General features: G+C 40.5%; 1 protein-coding gene across 1 annotated transcript in view; it reads left to right on the plus strand.

Annotated features, from left to right (window-relative positions):
- The window catches only part of UBL3 (ubiquitin like 3), a 384,745-nt gene that overhangs the window by 192,475 nt on the left and 173,026 nt on the right, over nt 1-19,244 (plus strand). The window lies entirely within an intron of this gene.

A 19,244-nucleotide genomic window follows, 5' to 3' on the forward strand; every position in this document is an offset into this window, starting at 1 on the left:
CATAGACTGTGTGCTTTTGGCTTGGAACAAACAGATTTCACTTTGGTTTTTGAGTGTTGCACAGCTCATAATAGCTTAGCGCCTTTTTCATAGCTGGGTGAAGTCCTGTCCTATGCACCACGTGACCGGATGCGGTCTTTTCATTTTCCTACAATCCTGCTGCGGACATCACTCCTAAGGAGAGCATTTCACTGTTAGATGTCTGGGTCTCGGAGGTGGCGAGTGCCCCACCCATTGGGATTATAAAAGTGCTGTTTTTTTTTTAATAAAAGTGTTTTTTTGTTTGTCCTTCTGTGGATATATACTTGGCTATGGAGGACTCTGATACAACATTAGAAGGTTCCGCTCCTTCTGTACTAATTAATAATTCCTGTTTATATTGTGAGGCGGCCTTAGTTTGCCCGCCTGCTCAATATTTGCCTAAACACTGTTCTAAAGTCTAAGAATGGAGACAAACCTGCTAATACTCATAGCACTGTTAGCCCTCTGAGCCGTCTACCTCTCAGGAATCTGTGCCTACATCAACCATCAGGGGAGAACGAGAAGTCCCTTGGCGATGAGAGAAGTATTTCAGATACTAGAGTGGGCTGAGACTCACAAATGTACGCTGTCAGCGATCCACTTCCTCAGCAGGCAATCTTTTCACCCAGGGGAATGGTCTCTTCACCCCGAGGTGTTTGCAGAGATATGCAGCGAGTGGGCATCGCACCTTAATACCAAGCTAACCAGGTACGGGTCGAGGTCGAGGGATCCTCAGGCAGAACTGATAGATGCCCTAGCAGTGCCATGGAGGTTCAGACTTGTATATCTTTTTCCTCCATTACCACTTCTTCCTCGTGTGGTGGCCCGCATCAAGCAGGAGCGAGCACCAGTAAATCTGATTGCTCCATCGTGGCCGCGAAAAACGTGGTTTGCGGATCTTGTGGGGATGTCCTCATCTACTCAATGGAGGTTACCTTGTTGCAGAGATCTGCTGATACAGGGTCGCTTCGTACATTAAAATCTAGATTCTCTGAGGCTGACTGCATGGAGATTGAATGTTTAGTCTTTTCCAAGAGAAGGTTTTCTGAGAGTGTTATTGACACACTCTGATTCAAGCTAGTAAGCCAGTTACTCGTCGTATCTATCATAAAGTGTAGAGGACTTACTTGTACTGGTGTGAAGTGTGTGGCTTTTCCTGGCATAAGGTTATGGTTGCCAGACTTTTTTCTTTTCTCCAGGATGGACCAGAAAAGGGTCTGTCTAGTTCCCTGAAGGGACAGATATCGGCCCTGTCGGTGTTGCTGCACAGAAGATTGGCAGAATTTCTGGATGTGCAGTCCTTCATTAAGGCTCTCTCTAGGATCAGACCTGTGTTTAGATCTGGGGCTCTGCCTTGGAGCCTCAATCTTTTTCATGTTTTGCAGCAGGCTCCGTTTGAGCCTATGCATACTGTTGACATTAAATTGTTATCTTGGAAGATTCTTTTTTTTTATTGACTATTGCCTCTGCACAAGGAGTTTCTGAGATTTCTGTTTTGCAATGTGACCCCCTTATCTTGTTTTATGTACTAAATTAGGGTTTCTCCCTAAGGTGGTGTCTGATCGTAACATTAATCAAGAGATTGTTATTCCTTTGTGTCCTAATCCTCCTTCAGCGAAGGAATGTTTGCTTCATAATCTAGACGTGGTTCATGCCTTGAAGTTTTTTCTTCAGACTATTAAGGAGTTCCGACAATCTTCCACTTTGTTTGTCATCTATTCGGGGAAGTGTAGGGGGCAGAAGGCTACATTGACTTCCCTATCTTTCTGTTTGAGGAGTATCATCCACTTAACTTACGAGACAGCGGGACAAAAGCCTCCTGAGAGGATAATGGATCATTCTACTAGAGAGGTGGCTTTCTTCCCGGGCTTTTAAGAACAAAGCCTCTATGCATCAGATTTGTAAGGCGGCTGCCTAGTCCTCCTTACACACCTTTTCTAAATTTTACAAGTTTGATGTGTTTGCTTCGGCCGAGCAGCTTTCAGGAGAAAAGTTTTGCAGACTGTGTTGCCCTCAGACTAGGGTCCGCCTCTCTTTTGTTCCCTCCCGTTATTTCTTCAGTGTCCTCTGGAGCTTGGGTATAGTTTTCCCAACAGTAATGAATGAAATTGTAGACTTTCCCTGCCTTATCGAAGGAAAATATAATTTATGCTTACCAGATAAATTCCTTTCCTTCCTGGCAGGGAGAGTCCACGACCCCGCCCGTAATTTTATTTTTGTTGGTCGGCTCCCTTTTTTTATATTATTTCTTCTGGCACCTTTATACCCTGATGTTTCTCCTACTTTTTCTTGTTCCCTTGGCAGAATGACTGGGGGTAGGGGAAGTGGAAGGGATATTTAAGCTTTTGGCTGGGCTGTCTTTGCCTCCTCCTGGTGGCCAGGTGTTGTATTTCCCAACAGTAAGGAATGAAGTCGTGGACTCTCCCTGCCAGGAAGGAAAGGAATTTATCTGGTAAGCATAAATTTAGGTTTTCATGATTCAGATAGAGAATACAGTTTTAAACAACATTCCAATTTACTTTTATTATTTTAATTTTCTTCATTCTTCAGATATCATTTGTTGAAGAAATAGCAATGCACATGGGCGAGCCAATCAACAATTACTAAGCCTATTTAGATATGCTTTTCAACAAAGGATGTCAAGAGAATTAATCTAATTAAACAATAGAAGTAAATTGATCATTTAAATTGCATGCTCTTTCTAAATAATTAGAGAAAAATTGGGGTTCATGTCCCTTTTAATTTGCAATATCTCTAGAACTCACCCAATTCTTATTCAAGATACCATCAAAATATTACTTATCCTTGTCTTTCATTGGCTAATACAACCCGCTTCTTAGTGGCCTTACCAGCACTTGTCTCACCACCCCTCTCCAGTCTGTTAATAGAACCTGTGCCTGACTCATTCATGTAACTATGTGACCAAGATCAGCCACTCCCCATCTTGTCCTTACTTAAAGGGACTGTTTACTGAAAAATGTTCTCCCCTTTAATTTGTTCCTAATGATCCACTTTACCTGCTGGAGTTAATTAATTTTTTTACAAGTATTTCCATTACCCTTATATTGGCATTCAAAATAGTTGATTTAGCCTGTGGTATCCCCACCTATTCTGAAAGTTTTTGGCCTTGAGGCCAAGTTGTGTAAACACAGCCAGCAGAAGAAATTACACTCCCAGTGGGGTATTGAAGATATAAGGTAATAAAATGTTAATTTTCCATTGTTCACAAAAAAAAAAGTAGTTGGAAACACATTAAGGGAAAAACAATTTTATAGTATACTGTCCCTTTAAACTCCAAATAATCTTGCACCCAAATACATTTTCAGACTGAGTCACAGAAACCACTCCCAGCTATAAACTACTTCTGCCCTCCATCATTACCTCCTTTCCGCCAAGACTTCCCTCTTACTGCACCTTTACTATATGTTACTACCTTCCTTGCTTTGCCAGACTTTATCCCACCTTTTAAAGCTTCAAGAGGTCTTTGAAAACTCTCCTGTTTAGAGAAATGTAACATCTCTCCAAAATGATTTCTCCTCGCCATATCCAGTATACACGTCTGCTGCATCCCACTGTTACTGCAATTACAAACTTACACGGCCATGCCTTCATCTTCTGTACAAAACATCTAGATTGTAGACCCTGATCCTTCTATCAGTTTCTTTTGCCATGTGTCCACTGTAACTTTATATATGTGTAATGTATTGTGTGCTGCATGTACTTAGGATATGGGGCCATTTTACCAAAAAATCATTTACATTTTATTTGGAAACTAGTAGGAAGTAAATGCTCCTTGTACTGATGACATCACAGACATAACATGTGCTGCTTGCAAGCTGCTGTGCAGTCATCATGACTATTAAACAATACATTCATTCTCTAGTATTCCTTTAAAATAAATTGATATTTAAAGGTATGTGAAATCCAAATTTAGGCTTCTTTCTCATGGTATGTTTTATTGAAGAGAAAACAGATATGTATTGTGTTTGTGAAAACGCTACTGAAAAACTGCTACCATATAATGCTCAAAACATCTGCATGCTCCTTAGCCAGCCTGCCTGTCAGTTTTTTAACAAAGGATACCAAGCAAACAATGTTGATTTGATAATTGAAATCATTTGAGTAATGAGAGAAGAAATTTGGGTTTTAATGCCTGTTGACATTTTACCAGGCTTATACATGGAAAACAGGACCTATAGCATATGAGTTCATGAGCCCATCTGACCTGTATAACACCTTTTAAAAGTTTACCTACATTCTATGAAAACTTTTAAGCAGGACTATTTACACATTCATCATCTTTGTAGTTACCTTCTTGTAAATTGCACCATGACACCACACACACAGACACACATACTTCAGCATACTAAGGCACTGTGGCTGAGCTCTGTAGCAACCCAAGGGACGCAGGTTGGATCCCTGGCGAGGTCCACTCAGCCTTTCATCCTTCTGAGGTCGATAAAATGAGCAGCACCTTGAGACCCCTCAAGTACCTCAGACACACAGACGCTAAGACGCGCACACAGACGCTAAGACGCACACACAGACGCTAAGACGCGCACACTTTATTTTTAAAGAGCTTAAAATGTTAGGAATGTTCATATCATAAATCTGGTCTTCTGCTGTAGACCAGAAACTGCTACTATGGCAACCAGACTAAACTAATGAAGTCAATGACCACAAAAATAAACTAACGGATGTTCTGTAAATCTATACAGCATTTTAGTGTAAAAGGATAGAAAAGAGAATCATTTTTTTTTTTTTTTTTTTTAAATAGTTATAGAAGGCAATTTTAGAAGTTAGAAATATATGTAAATTCAAATGGAATGTTTTCTATCCAAATAAATATGTAATATAAATAGGGGCCATTATGATAACTTCTTTGTGTTTATATTTGTATTCTTTCAGCTGTTTAAACTGCATAGCATATTGATGTTTTCCTTCCCCTACAAGCTGTAGTTATCTTATTAATATGTACATCATTTTTAAAGGGACAGTAAAGTCAAAATTACACGTTCATGATTCAGCTAGAGCATGCAATTTTAACTTTCCAATTAACTTAAATTATCAAGCTTTCTTAGTTCCCTTGGTATCCTTTGTTAAAGTGTAATCGTAGGTGAGCTCAGGAGCGTGCATGTGTCCTTAGCCATGTGGCAGCAGTTATTGCAACAATGTTTTTATGTTTTTAGCAATATTATACATAGTTGCAAACTTTACTACTTTAGAGTATAAGTAACATTGTATGGCAGCAGTGTTTGCAACAATGTTTGTAACTACGTATAACAGCTCTATAAACACCGCTACCAGATGGCTACGAACATGTGCACGCTCCTGAACTAACCTATAATTACTCTTTAACAAAGGATACCAAGTGAGCAAAGTAGAAGTAAATTGGAACATTGTTTTAAATGCTCTGCTCTATCGAATCCATTTAAGTTTAATTTTGACTTTACTGTCCCTTTTTAATGTGGATGATATTTTTATATAATATTCAAATTAGGTACAGTGGATTTAAAAAGTCTACACACCCCTGTTAAAATGTCAGGTTACTGTGATGTAAATAAATGAGACAAAGATAAATCATTTCAGAACTTTTTCACTTTTAATGTGACCTATAAACTTTGCAACTCGATTGAAAAACAAACTAAAATATTTTAGGAGGAGGTAAGTAAACAAAAAAACCCCCCTAAAATAATGTGGTTGTAACTGAAGATGTAGATGTGTTCAGAATTAAGCAATCACATTCAAAATCATGTTAAATAGGAATCAGTACACACCTGCCATCATTTAAAGTGCCTCTGATTAACCCCAAATAAAGTTCATCTGTTCTAGTAAGTCTTTTCTGACATTTTCTTAGTTGAATCCTACAGCAAAATCCATGGTCCGCAGAGATCTCCAAAAGCATCAGAGGGATCTCATTGTTAAAAGGTATCAGTCAGGAGAAGGGTACAAAAGAATTTCCAAGGCATTAGATAAACCATGGAACACAGTGAAGACAGTCATCATCAAGTGGAGAAAATATGGCGCAACAGTGACATTAGCAAGAACTGGACGTCCCTCCAAAATTGATGAAAAGATGAGAAGAAAACTGGTCTAGGAGGCTGCCAAGAGGTATACAGCAATATTAAAGGAGCTGCAGGAATATCTGGCAAGTACTGGCTGTGGTGTACATGTGACAACAATCTCCCGTATTCTTCCTATGTCTAGGCTATGGGGTAGAGTGGCAAGACGGAAGCCTTTTCTTACCAAGAAAAACATCCAAGTCTGGCTAAATTTTGCAAAAACACATCTGAAGTCTCCCAAAAGCATGTGTGAAAAGGTGTTATGGCCAAAAAGTTCAACCTTGGTTTCATCAGATCATATTTCCAAAAGATATGTTTGGCACAAAAACAACACTGCACATCACCAAAAGAACACCATACCCACAGTGAAGCATGGTGGTGGCAGCATCATGCTTTGGGGCTGTTTTTTGTCAGCTGGAACTGGGGCCTTAGTCAAGGTAGAGGGAATTATGAACATTTCCAAATACCAGTCAATATTGGCACAAAACCTTCAGGCTTCTGCTAGAAAGCTGAACATGAAGAGGAACTTCATCTTTCATTATGATAACGACCTAAAGCATACATCCAAATCAGCAAAGGAATGGCTTCACCAGAAGAAGATTGACGTTTTGGAATGGCCCAGACCTGAATCCGATCGGAAATCTGTGGGGTGATCTGAAGAGGGCACAGGAGATGCCCTTGCAATTTGACAGATTTGGAGTGTTTTTGCAAAGAAGAGTGGGCAAATCTTGCCAAGTCAAGATGTGCCATGCTTATAGACTCATACCCAAAAAGACTGAGTGCTGTAATAAAATCAAAAGATGCTTCAACAAAGTGTGTTTACGGGTGTGCACACTTATGCAACCATACTATTTTAGTTTTTTATTTTTACTTCCCTCCACCTAAATGTTTTCAGTTTGTTTTTTAATTGAGTTGTACAGTTTATAGGTCACATTAAAGGTGGAAACATTTATGAAAGCCTCTGCCATTTCTTTGGCATCTTGGTTAAAGGTTTTGATTCACAAGGCTTATTTGGAGGCGGGACAGTCTCTGCATCAAAGAATTACAGCTTATTCTACGAGATCAGTTGCCACTTCTTGGGCTTTTAAGAATGAAGCTTCAGTTGATCAGATTTGCAAAGCAGCAACTTGGTCTTCTTTGCATACATTTACTAAATTTTACCATTTTGATGTATTTGCTTCTTCTGAAGCAGTCTTTGGTAGAAAAGTTTTTCAGGCAGCTGTCTCAGTTTGATTCTTCCGTTTTTAGCCAGAACTTATTTTTTGGATTTAATTTCTCAGCGGAAATGGCTGTTTTTATTTGATTCCTCCCTTTCTAGTGACTCTTCTGTTTACTTTCACATCTTGGGTATTTTATCCCATACGTCACTAGCTCATGGACTCTTGCCATTTACATGAAATAAAACATAATTTATGTAAGAACTTACCTGATAAATTCATTTCTTTCATAATGGCAAGAGTCCATGAGGCCCACCCTGTTTTTGGTGGTTATATTTATTTTGTATCAAAGCACAATTTTATTTTCCAGTTCCTCTTTTGTATGCTTTTTTACTCCTTTTTACACCTCGCTACTTGGCTATACGTTAAACTGAAGTATGTGTGTGGTGGGAGGTGTATTTATAGGCATTTTGAGGTTTGTGAAACTTTGCCCCCTCCTGGTAGGAATGTATATCCCATACGTCACTAGCTCATGGACTCTTGCCATTATGAAAGAAATTAATTTATCAGGTAAGTTCTTACATAAATTACGTTTTTTGTTAATTGCATCAAATTATTTCTTTATAGTTACAACAAAAAATTTTTTTGAGCGCACTAGTGTAGTTTAACCCCATTTAAAAGGCAGCAGGATGACTTTCTCAGATTTCCTTATTTGGGTCTGAAAATGTCTTCCTGCTTTCTCTTGTTAAGTGTATTCAGGCCACGGATCATCCATTACTTATGGGATATATTCCCTTCCCAACAGGAAGTTGCAAGAGGATCATCCCCAGCAGAGCTGCTATATAGCTCCTCCCCTCACATGTCATATCCAGTCATTCTCTTGCAACCCTCAACATAGATGGAGGTCGTGAGAGGAGTGTGGTGTTTTATACTTAATTATTTCTTCAATCAAAAGTTTGTTATTTTTAAATGGCACCGGAGTGTGCTGTTTTTTTCCCAGGCAGTATTTGGAAGAAGAATCTGCCTGCGTTTTCTATGATCTTAGCAGAAGTAACTAAGATCCACTGGCTGTTCTCGCACATTCTGAGGAGTGGAGTAACTTCAGAAAGGGAATAGCGTGCGGGGTCTCCTGCAAATAAGGTATGTGCAGTAAAATATTTTTCTAAGGAATGGAATTGACTAAGAAAATACTGCTGATACCGAAGTAATGTAAGTAAAGCCTTAAATGCAGTGAAGCGACTGGTATCAGGCTGATTAATGTATGTGCAGTAAAGTAATTGACTAAGAAAATTCTGCTAATACTGAAGTAATGTAAAAAGCTTTAAATGCAGTAGAAGTGACTGGTATCAGGCTTATCAATATAGATACATACTCTTTTTAAAAAAATGATGTTTAAAAACGTTTGCTGGCATGTTTAATCGTTTTTTGAGGTACATTGGTGGTAAAACTTATTGGGGGATGATTTTTTCCACATGGCTGACTTATATTTCTGCATAGAGACAGTAACTGAGGCTTCCCACTGTTGTAATAATGAGTGGGAGGAGCCTATATTAGCGCTTTTTTTGCGCAGTAAAAATTCAGTCTCAGTCTTCCTGCTTCTTCCTGCATGATCCAGGACGTCTCTAGAGAGCTCAAGGGACTTCAAAAGTCATTTTGGGGGAGGTAATCAGTCACAGCAGACCTGTGACAGTGTGTTTGACTGTGTTAAAAACGTTTTTTTCTCTATTGATTATCCGTTTTGGGTATTAAGGGGTTAATCATCCATTTGCAAGTGGGTGCAATGCTCTGCTAACTTAATACATTTACTGTGAAAATTTGGTTGCTATAACTGATTTGGTTCATTGTTATTTCAACTAAGACAATTTTTTTGTGCTTCTTAAAGGCGCAGTAGCGTTTTTTATATTGCTTGTAAATTTATTTTAAAGTGTTTTCTAAGCTTGCTAGTCTCATTGCTAGTCTGTTTAAACATGTCTGACACAGATGAATCTGTTTGTTCACTATGTTTGAAGGCCAGTGTGGAGCCCCATAGAAATATGTGTACTAAATGTATTGATTTCACTTTAAATAATAAAGGTCAGTCTTTATCTGTTAAAGAATTATCACCAGACAACGAGGGGGAAGTTATGCCGACTAACTCTCCTCATGTGTCGGTACCTTCGCCTCCCGCTCAGGAGGCGCGTGATATTGTTGTGCCAAGTACATCAGAGACGCCCATAACAATCACTTTACAGGACATGGCTACTATTATGAATAATACCCTGACAGAAGTATTATCTAAATTTCCAGAATTAAGAGGCAAGCGCGATAGCTCTGGGATAAGGACAGAGTGCGCCGGTGCTGTGAGAGCCATGTCCGATACTGCGTCACAGTTTGCAGAACATGAGGACGGAGAGCTTCATTCTGTGGGTGACGGATCTGATCCAAGGAAACCGGATTCAGAGATCTCTAATTTTAAATTTAAGCTTGAGAACCTCCGTGTGTTGCTAGGGGAGGTTTTAGCGGCTCTGAATGACTGTAACACGGTTGCAATTCCAGAGAAATTCTGTAGGCTGGATAGATACTATGTGGTGCCGGTGTGTACTGACGTTTTTCCTATTCCTAAAAGGCTTACAGAAATTATTAGCAAGGAGTGGGATAGACCCAGTGTGCCCTTTTCCCCACCTCCTATATTTAGGAAAATGTTTCCAATAGACGCCACTACACGGGACTTATGGCAGACGGTCCCTAAGGTGGAGGGAGCAGTTTCTACTTTAGCAAAGCGTACCACTATCCCGGTGGAGGATAGTTGTGCTTTTTCGGATCCAATGGATAAAAAACTAGAAGGTTACCTTAAGAAAATGTTTGTTCAACAAGGTTTTATCTTACAGCCCCTTGCATGCATTGCGCCTGTAACTGCTGCTGCGACTTTCTGGTTTGAGTCTCTAGAAGAGGCCATTCACACTGCTCCATTGGATGAAATTATGGACAAGCTTAAAGCACTTAAGCTAGCTAATGCATTTGTTTCTGATGCCATTGTACATTTAACTAAACTAACGGCTAAGAACGCCGAATTCGCCATCCAGGCGCGCAGAGCGCTATGGCTTAAATCCTGGTCAGCTGACGTGACTTCTAAATCTAAATTGCTTAATATTCCTTTCAAGGGGCAGACCTTATTCGGGCCCGGTTTGAAAGAAATTATCGCTGACATTACTGGAGGTAAGGGTCATACTCTTCCTCAGGACAGGGCCAAATCAAAGGCCAAACAGTCTAATTTTCGTGCCTTTCGAAACTTCAAGGCAGGAGCAGCATCAACTTCCTCCGCTCCAAAACAGGAAGGAACTGTTGCTCGTTACAGACAGGCCTGGAAAACTAACCAGTCCTGGAACAAGGGCAAACAGGCCAGAAAACCTACTACTGCCCCTAAGACAGCATGAAGGGATGGCCCCCTATCCGGAAATGGATCTAGTGGGGGGCAGACTTTCTCTCTTCGCCCAGGCGTGGGCAAGAGATGTCCAGGATCCCTGGGCGTTGGAGATCATATCTCAGGGATATCTCCTGGACTTCAAAGCTTCTCCTCCTCGAGGGAGATTCCATCTATCAAGGTTATCAGAAAACCAGATAAAGAAAAAGGCATTCCTACGCTGTGTACAAGACCTCCTAGTAATGGGGGTGATCCACCCTGTCCCGCGGACGGAACAAGGGCAAGGATTTTACTCAAATCTGTTTGTGGTCCCCAAGAAAGAGGGAACCTTCAGACCAATCTTGGATCTAAAGATCTTAAACAAATTCCTAAGAGTTCCATCATTCAAAATGGAAACTATTCGAACCATCCTACCCATGATCCAAGAGGGTCAGTACATGACCACAGTGGACTTAAAGGATGCCTACCTTCACATACCGATTCACAAAGATCATTATCGGTACCTAAGATTTGCCTTTCTAGACAGGCATTACCAGTTTGTGCTCTTCCCTTCGGGTTAGCTACGGCCCTGAGAATTTTTACAAAGGTTCTGGGCTCACTTCTGGCGGTTCTAAGACCGCGAGGCATAGCGGTAGCTCCGTATCTAGACGACATTCTGATACAAGCGTCAAGTTTTCAAATTGCCAAGTCTCATACAGAGATGGTTCTGGCATTTCTGAGGTCGCATGGGTGGAAGGTGAACGTGGAAAAGAGTTCTCTATTACCACTCACAAGAGTCTCCTTCCTAGGGACTCTTATAGATTCTGTAGAGATGAAAATTTACCTGACGGAGTCCAGGTTATCAAAACTTCTAAATGCTTGCCATGTCCTTCATTCCATTCCACGCCTGTCAGTGGCTCAGTGCATGGAAGTAATCGGCTTAATGGTAGCGGCAATGGACATAGTGCCATTTGCGCGCCTGCATCTCAGACCGCTGCAATTATGCATGCTAAGTCAGTGGAATGGGGATTACTCAGATTTGTCCCCTCTATTAAATCTGGATCAAGATACCAGAGATTCTCTTCTCTGGTGGGTTTCTCGGGTCCATCTGTCCAAGGGTATGACCTTTCGCAGGCCAGATTAGACGATTGTAACAACAGATGCCAGCCTTCTAGGTTGGGGCGCAGTCTGGAACTCCCTGAAGGCTCAGGGATCGTGGACTCAGGAGGAGAAACTCCTCCCAATAAATATTCTAGAATTAAGAGCAATATTCAATGCTCTTCTAGCTTGGCCTCAGTTAGCAACACTGAGGTTCATCAGATTTCAGTCGGACAACATCACGACTGTGGCTTACATCAACCATCAAGGGGGAACCAGGAGTTCCCTAGCGATGTTAGAAGTCTCAAGGATAATTCGCTGGGCAGAGTCTCACTCTTGCCACCTGTCAGCGATTTACATCCCAGGCGTGGAGAACTGGGAGGCGGACTTTCTAAGTCGCCAGACTTTTCATCCGGGGTAGTGGGAACTTCATCCGGAGGTGTTCGTTCAGCTGGTTCATCGTTGGAGCAAACCAGAACTGGATCTCATGGCGTCTCGCCAGAACGCCAAGCTTCCTCGTTACGGATCCAGGTCCAGGGACCCGGGAGCGGTGCTGATAGATGCTCTAGCAGCCCCTTGGGTTTTCAACATGGCTTATGTGTTTCCACCGTTTCCGCTGCTTCGACTGATTGCCAAGATCAAACAGGAGAGAGCATCAGTGATTCTGATAGCACCTGCGTGGCCACGCAGGACCTGGTATGCAGACCTAGTGGACATGTCGTCCTGTCCACCATGGTCTCTGCCTCTGAGGCAGGACCTTCTAATACAAGGTCCTTTCAACCATCCAAATCTAATTTCTCTGAGGCTGACTGCATGGAGATTGAACGCTTGATCCTGTCAAAGCGTGGCTTCTCGGAGTCAGTTATTGATACCTTAATACAGGCACCGGAAGCCTGTTACCAGAAAAATCTACCATAAGATATGGCGTAAATATTTATATTGGTGCGAATCCAAGAGTTACTCATGGAGTAAGGTTAGGATTCCCAGGATATTGTCCTTTCTACAAGAGGGTTTAGAAAAGGGCTTATCTGCTAGTTCTTTAAAGGGACAGATTTCTGCTCTGTCTATTCTCTTACACAAGCGTCTGGCAGAAGTTCCAGACGTCCAGGCTTTTTGTCACGCTTTGGCTAGGATTAAGCCTGTGTTTAAGACTGTTGCTCCTCCGTGGAGCTTAAACTTGGTTCTTAAAGTTCTTCAAGGGGTTCTGTTTGAACCCCTTCATTCCATTGATATTAAGCTTTTATCTTGGAAAGTTCTGTTTTTGATGGCTATTTCCTCGGCTCGAAGAGTCTCAGAGTTATCTGCCTTACATTGTGATTCTCCTTATCTGATTTTCCATTCAGACAAGGTAGTTCTGCGTACTAAACCTGGGTTTTTACCTAAGGTAGTTTCTAACAGGAATATCAATCAGGAGATTGTTGTTCCATCATTATGTCCTAACCCTTCTTCAAAGAAGGAACGACTTTTGCATAATTTAGACGTAGTCCGTGCCCTGAAGTTCTATTTACAGGCAACTAAAGATTTTCGTCAAACTTCTTCCCTGTTTGTCGTTTACTCTGGACAGAGGAGAGGTCAAAAAGCTTCGACAATCTCTTTCCTTTTGGCTTCGTAGCATAATACGTTTAGCCTATGAGACTGCTGGACAGCAGCCTCCTGAAAGAATTACAGCTCATTCCACTAGAGCTGTTGCTTCCACCTGGGCCTTTAAGAATGAGGCCTCTGTTGAACAGATTTGCAAGGCTGCGACTTGGTCTTCGCTTCACACCTTTTCAAAATTTTACAAATTTGACACTTTTGCTTCTTCGGAGGCTGTTTTTAGGAGAAAGGTTCTACAGGCAGTGGTTCCTTCCGTTTAAGTTCCTGCTTTGTCCCTCCCATCATCCGTGTACTTTAGCTTTGGTATTGGTATCCCATAAGTAATGGATGATCCGTGGACTGAATACACTCAACAAGAGAAAACATAATTTATGCTTACCTGATAAATTTATTTCTCTTGTAGTGTATTCAGTCCACGGCCCGCCCTGTCTTTTTAAGGCAGATCAAAATTTTAATTAAAACTTCAGTCACCACTGCACCCTATGGTTTCTCCTTTCTTGTCTTGTTTCCGTCGAATGACTGGATATGACATGTGAGGGGAGGAGCTATATAGCAGCTCTGCTGGGGGTGATCCTCTTGCAACTTCCTGTTGGGAAGGGAATATATCCCATAAGTAATGGATGATCCGTGGACTGAATACACTACAAGAGAAATAAATTTATCAGGTAAGCATAAATTATGTTTTCCTCTATATGTTTCTGATGTCACCCTTGATAACATGACATTTCCTCTGGTGCTGGAAGGATCTATTTTAGAGCTTATATCTTTGGTCCTCCACTTTAAAGCGTGCAGTTGTTGCAACTAACATTATTCATTGTGGTTAAAGTTCAAGCATATGAATGATCACTGTGTATATAGACAATGGCGACATATATGTACTAAACAAACAAAATTGGCTAAGGCACAATATTTCTGTGAAAATCTGCACAATAATATATCTAACCCTAGAAAGTTTTGGAAACTCATAAATAACTTACAAAATCCACCAATCCACTCCCAACCCTCCACTGTCAATGTGGATAACCAAAACCTGCAACTCCCCTTAGAAGTAGAAAATGCCTTTAACAATTATTTTGTCGGATGCTCCACCACCCTGATTGACAAACTAATAAATGGCACACATCCTGAAGCTACAAATGTGGATCAGGCCCCACTAAAACAACAAAGACCCAATATAGAGAAGTTCAATTTTAGACCTGTACCCTTCAATGTCATTAAGAAACACCTCAATAATCTAAAAATGAAAAACCAGTCAGGACCTGATCAAATCCCAGCAATGCTGTTGAAGCTCAGTGCGCTGGCAATTGCTAAGCCTGTCACAACCCTAATTAACAAATCCTTGGTGTCTGGATACATACCCAAACTCTGGAAAACTGCAAGAGTAGTGCCTATTCATAAAAGTGGGGAGTTAACCTTGGTTACTAACTATCGCCCTATATCATTGCTCCCAGTATTGTCAAAAATCTTAGAAAAATGCGTCGATACGCAATTATGCGAGTATTATCAACTTTCTAACTATCTGACCCCTGATCAATCAGGTTTTAGACCGAATCACTCCACTACAACTGCCCTCCTAAAAGTTTGCAACGACATCCAAACTGGCATGGAACAAGGAGACCTAACTGGAGCTATTTTCCTTGATTTTGCTAAGGCTTTTGACACAGTGGACCATGACGTACTACTTCTCAAACTAAAAAACTCTGGTATTGCTGATCGCCCGTTAACCTGGTTTAAATCGTATGTATCGGATCGATCACAATATGTCTCTGTTTCTAACAGTGACTCCCTCCCTCTCCGAGTCACGTGTGGTGTTCCCCAAGGTTCCATTCTCGGCCCCCTACTATTCACATTATTTATAAATGATTTGCCTAATGTCTGCAAATCCTCAACTGTACACATGTACGCTGACGACACGGTAATCTATGCAAACAAATCTGATCTGCCGCAGCTTGAAGCAGTGCTCCAAGACTAGTTCAGAGGTAGAAAAGTGGATCTCGAAAAACAAACTCTTCCTAAACACTGACAAAACTGTCACAATGATCTTTGGAACGGGACCTAAATTACAAAAATTACAAAATTCCCATCTTCGCATCAAAACAAACTCCAATTGCACACTGACCACAGTCCACTCTTTTAAATACTTAGGTATGTTGTTAGACCCCAATCTATCTTTTGGACTCCACATAGAAAAACTTGCCTCTAAACTTTATCCAAAACTAGGTGCCCTGTACAGAAACAAATCTTGCCTCAGCCCTACAGTAAAGGAAAAGATTGTACAGCAAATGCTGATACCTATCTTGGATTATGGGGACATAGTATATGCACCTGCTCCGCAAACTCACCTTAATAAACTAAATACATTGTATAACTCGTTCTGCCGCTTTGTGCTACAATGTAACTACAGGAACCACCATTGTGACATGCTAAAAGAACTAAACTGGCTGTTGCTGGAATCCAGACGCACCCTCCATCTTTCCTGCCTTGTGTTTAAGAGTCTTTCTGGGAAGCTCCCACCCTACCTGAGCAGAATGCTCTCCTCTGCTATTCCTACCTCCTATAACCTCAGATCCAATAACAGCACATTATTTAGCTTGCCTCAATACAAAAAGAAAGCAGCTCGATCCTCCTTTTCCTACAGAGCGCCACAATTATGGAATGACCTCCCTCACACTTTAAAAACTTCCCCAAGCCTAAAATCCTTTAAGAGATCCCTCTATACATATCTCAAAACAGAATGCTCCTGTCATGGTTGATTAAATATTTCGTACCTGCTCTATGTTAAATGTTTGCATATATTGTGTATTATTGTTTTTGTATTTTATTGTACCTTATTGTATCAATGCAATGTTTTGGGGTCCCAGGACATACTTGAAAATGAGAGAAATCTCAATGTATCCTTCCTGGTAAAATATTTTATAAATAAATTATGAACATTTATACAAAAGTTATGGCCATACAAAGCAAGCAGATGTTTAAACGGCTTGTAATTACATTTTTGTGATGCTTTTACAATAAATTAAAATACATTTTTGGAATGCATCAACACCTTGTTTGCTGCAATAGTGTTTTAGTAGCCAAACTTACTTAACCTTGCTATAAGTAAAGTATATTAGATGAAACGCATTAGGCATTCTAAAGCATTCATGATTGTTTTTAATTTATATAAAATAAAGTGTGTCGTGAAGACCTTGTGATTTTTGAATGTCAGGGGTTACTTTTCTTTTTGTGTCCTGTATGTCTATTTACTTTATTTTTTAACACATTTTATTGCATAATGTATTGAAGATCATCCATTTAGGCTGCTGATAAAAGCTATGTTTTACATGGATACTTGATTAAATTGTACATTTAAAAATTTAACTTTACAGAGGTTTTATGTTAATCCGTATGCAAGGGGTTAACATGTAGTTATTTAACAATGACGTGTAACCCATTCAATTAAGCCCTGACAAAGTGCCAGATGCTACATGAAACGCGTAGTCTCAAGGTTCTATACAATTATTCTGACTTCAATATGACTGCAACTAGCGGCTAGCTCCCATTAGTGCATTGCTGCTTCTGAGCTTACCTAGGTATGCTTTTCAACAAAGGATACTAAGATAATGAAGCACATTAGAAAATAGACGTAAATTAGAAAGTTATCTGAATCATTAAAGTTACATTTGGATTTTTAATTCTGTCCCTTTAATGTCATGGCTCAATTTGTTATACTCAAAGGCACAGAAAGATCAGTCCAGCACCCAGGATAATGCACGCCACAAACTGTACCTAGCACACACTGTACCTAGCACACACCGCATCCGACACACATTGTACCGGGCACACACCGTGCCCGGCACACGCTGTACCCGGCACACGCTGTACCCGGCACGCACAAAATTTCTTTATTATGCACAAATTACAGCAAGCAACGTTTTGGGATTGCTCTCTTAATCATGCTTTTTCTGTAATTTGTGCATAATAAATTGTGTATGCTGCCACCTCTTTTGGATTATTATATTTGTAATACACCAGTTTTTTTTTTGTCTTGTAACGGGACATATGGTGAGCCAGTTACGAGATGTGTATGTAGCCACCAATCACCAGCTGACTCCCAATAGTGCATTGCTGCTCATGAGCCTACCTAGCTGTAATTTAGCTCTCATAATTGAATGATTTCTCTTTCTCAGAACTTGAAATTAACCCTGCTGATTTCTCAAGGCTAAATAGGCTACATATCTGCCCCATAACTGGATAACAAATGCAAAAGCTAGCCTTGTGATCTATGTTCAAAGGCCCAGATTGGCTCCTCCAAATAAGGCAAATGGTGGGTGCAGTTTGGCTATTGAACAATAATTGTAGTAAAAAGGATGTAAATTTCTTTTAAAAATGAAAGACTTGTTATTAGATATCAACACAGCAGAAATGTGTTATAATTACAGGGTGTTTACTGTCCCTTTTTAACCAGCTTTTTGCAGAAGACCATACAGAGTATTGCTAAAAAAAAAGTGATCATATGATAATGACTCTCTTTTTAGTCCCTTGCTGCAAGACTAAAGCACGCTCAAACCTTACCTGACTGTCTGCACAATGTTCTAACAAACCTTACCTGACTCTACACAAACCTTACCTGACTCTCTCTACACACACACCTTACCTGACTCTCTCTACACACACACCTTACCTGACTCTCTCTACACACACACCTTACCTGACTCTCTCTACACACACACCTTACCTGACTCTCTCTACACACACACCTTACCTGACTCTCTCTACACACACACCTTACCTGACTCTCTCTACACACACACCTTACCTGACTCTCTCTACACACACACCTTACCTGACTCTCTCTACACACACACCTTACCTGACTCTCTCTACACACACACCTTACCTGACTCTCTCTACACACACACCTTACCTGACTCTCTCTACACACACACCTTACCTGACTCTCTCTACACACACACCTTACCTGACTCTCTCTACACACACACCTTACCTGACTCTCTGCACAATGTTCTAAGAACAAGCCTATCATATAGCACTGACTGATGTAACTAGCAGGCTTGGACGAGGTTATAAGATTGAGGATTGCTGTTTTGTGCTTCAGGTTCTATAGCAGAATGCTGAAACTGACAAAATCACTTCCTCCTCAGTTCAGCTTGCTGCCTTTGCTTTACGTTAGGCCTACACAGCAGTTTTCAATGTCTTCAGCATATTCAACTCTTCTTTTTTTTTTTAGCAGATGTTAGAGACCAATATATACTTAAAGGGGCCTTAAAGTCATATTTGTATCTGTACCTAGAATATATCAGCAGTTATACATTTTGTTGTGAAAGCATACAGAGTAAAATGTAGAACGTTTAAAACACCTATTACTACTAGTATTCCTTTGCAATCAAGGGATACATTTATATTCTTGGATGTGGCAACTTAGACCACATCAATTATCTAGTGCACTGATCATACCATCACTGTGTAGAGAGATGCAGGATCAGAATACGGAATCCTGTAGTTGGAGGCAATGGCTGAATGTAATTAAAGGGACATAAATGTGCAGCAAGAAAATGCTCTGTGTTAGAACATTATATTAGTGCTGTATTGCCTTTAACCTGTATAGCTGTTTAAAAGGACAGTCTACTGCAGAGTTTTTATAGTTTAAAAGGTAGATAATCCCTTTATTACCAATTCCCCAGTTTTGCATAACCAACACTGTTATATTAAAGTTAAGGTAAACTTTGATGAATGAAAGCCCGTTTTTTTAAAATACTATTAAAAACAGGGGCAGTTTCATTCATCAAAGTTTATAAACTTACCTTTTTGTTTTTTTTCACAGCCAGAGCAGCTTCCCCCACCCGGAGATCCTCTCTTCACACGTCATCAATGACTAATCCAGCTTCCTCCAATCGTGGCATGGCCTCAGGCAGTGACTACTCTGGAGGG

The sequence above is a fragment of the Bombina bombina genome, chromosome 3 (assembly GCF_027579735.1).
Source record: "Bombina bombina isolate aBomBom1 chromosome 3, aBomBom1.pri, whole genome shotgun sequence".
NCBI lineage: Eukaryota > Metazoa > Chordata > Amphibia > Anura > Bombinatoridae > Bombina > Bombina bombina.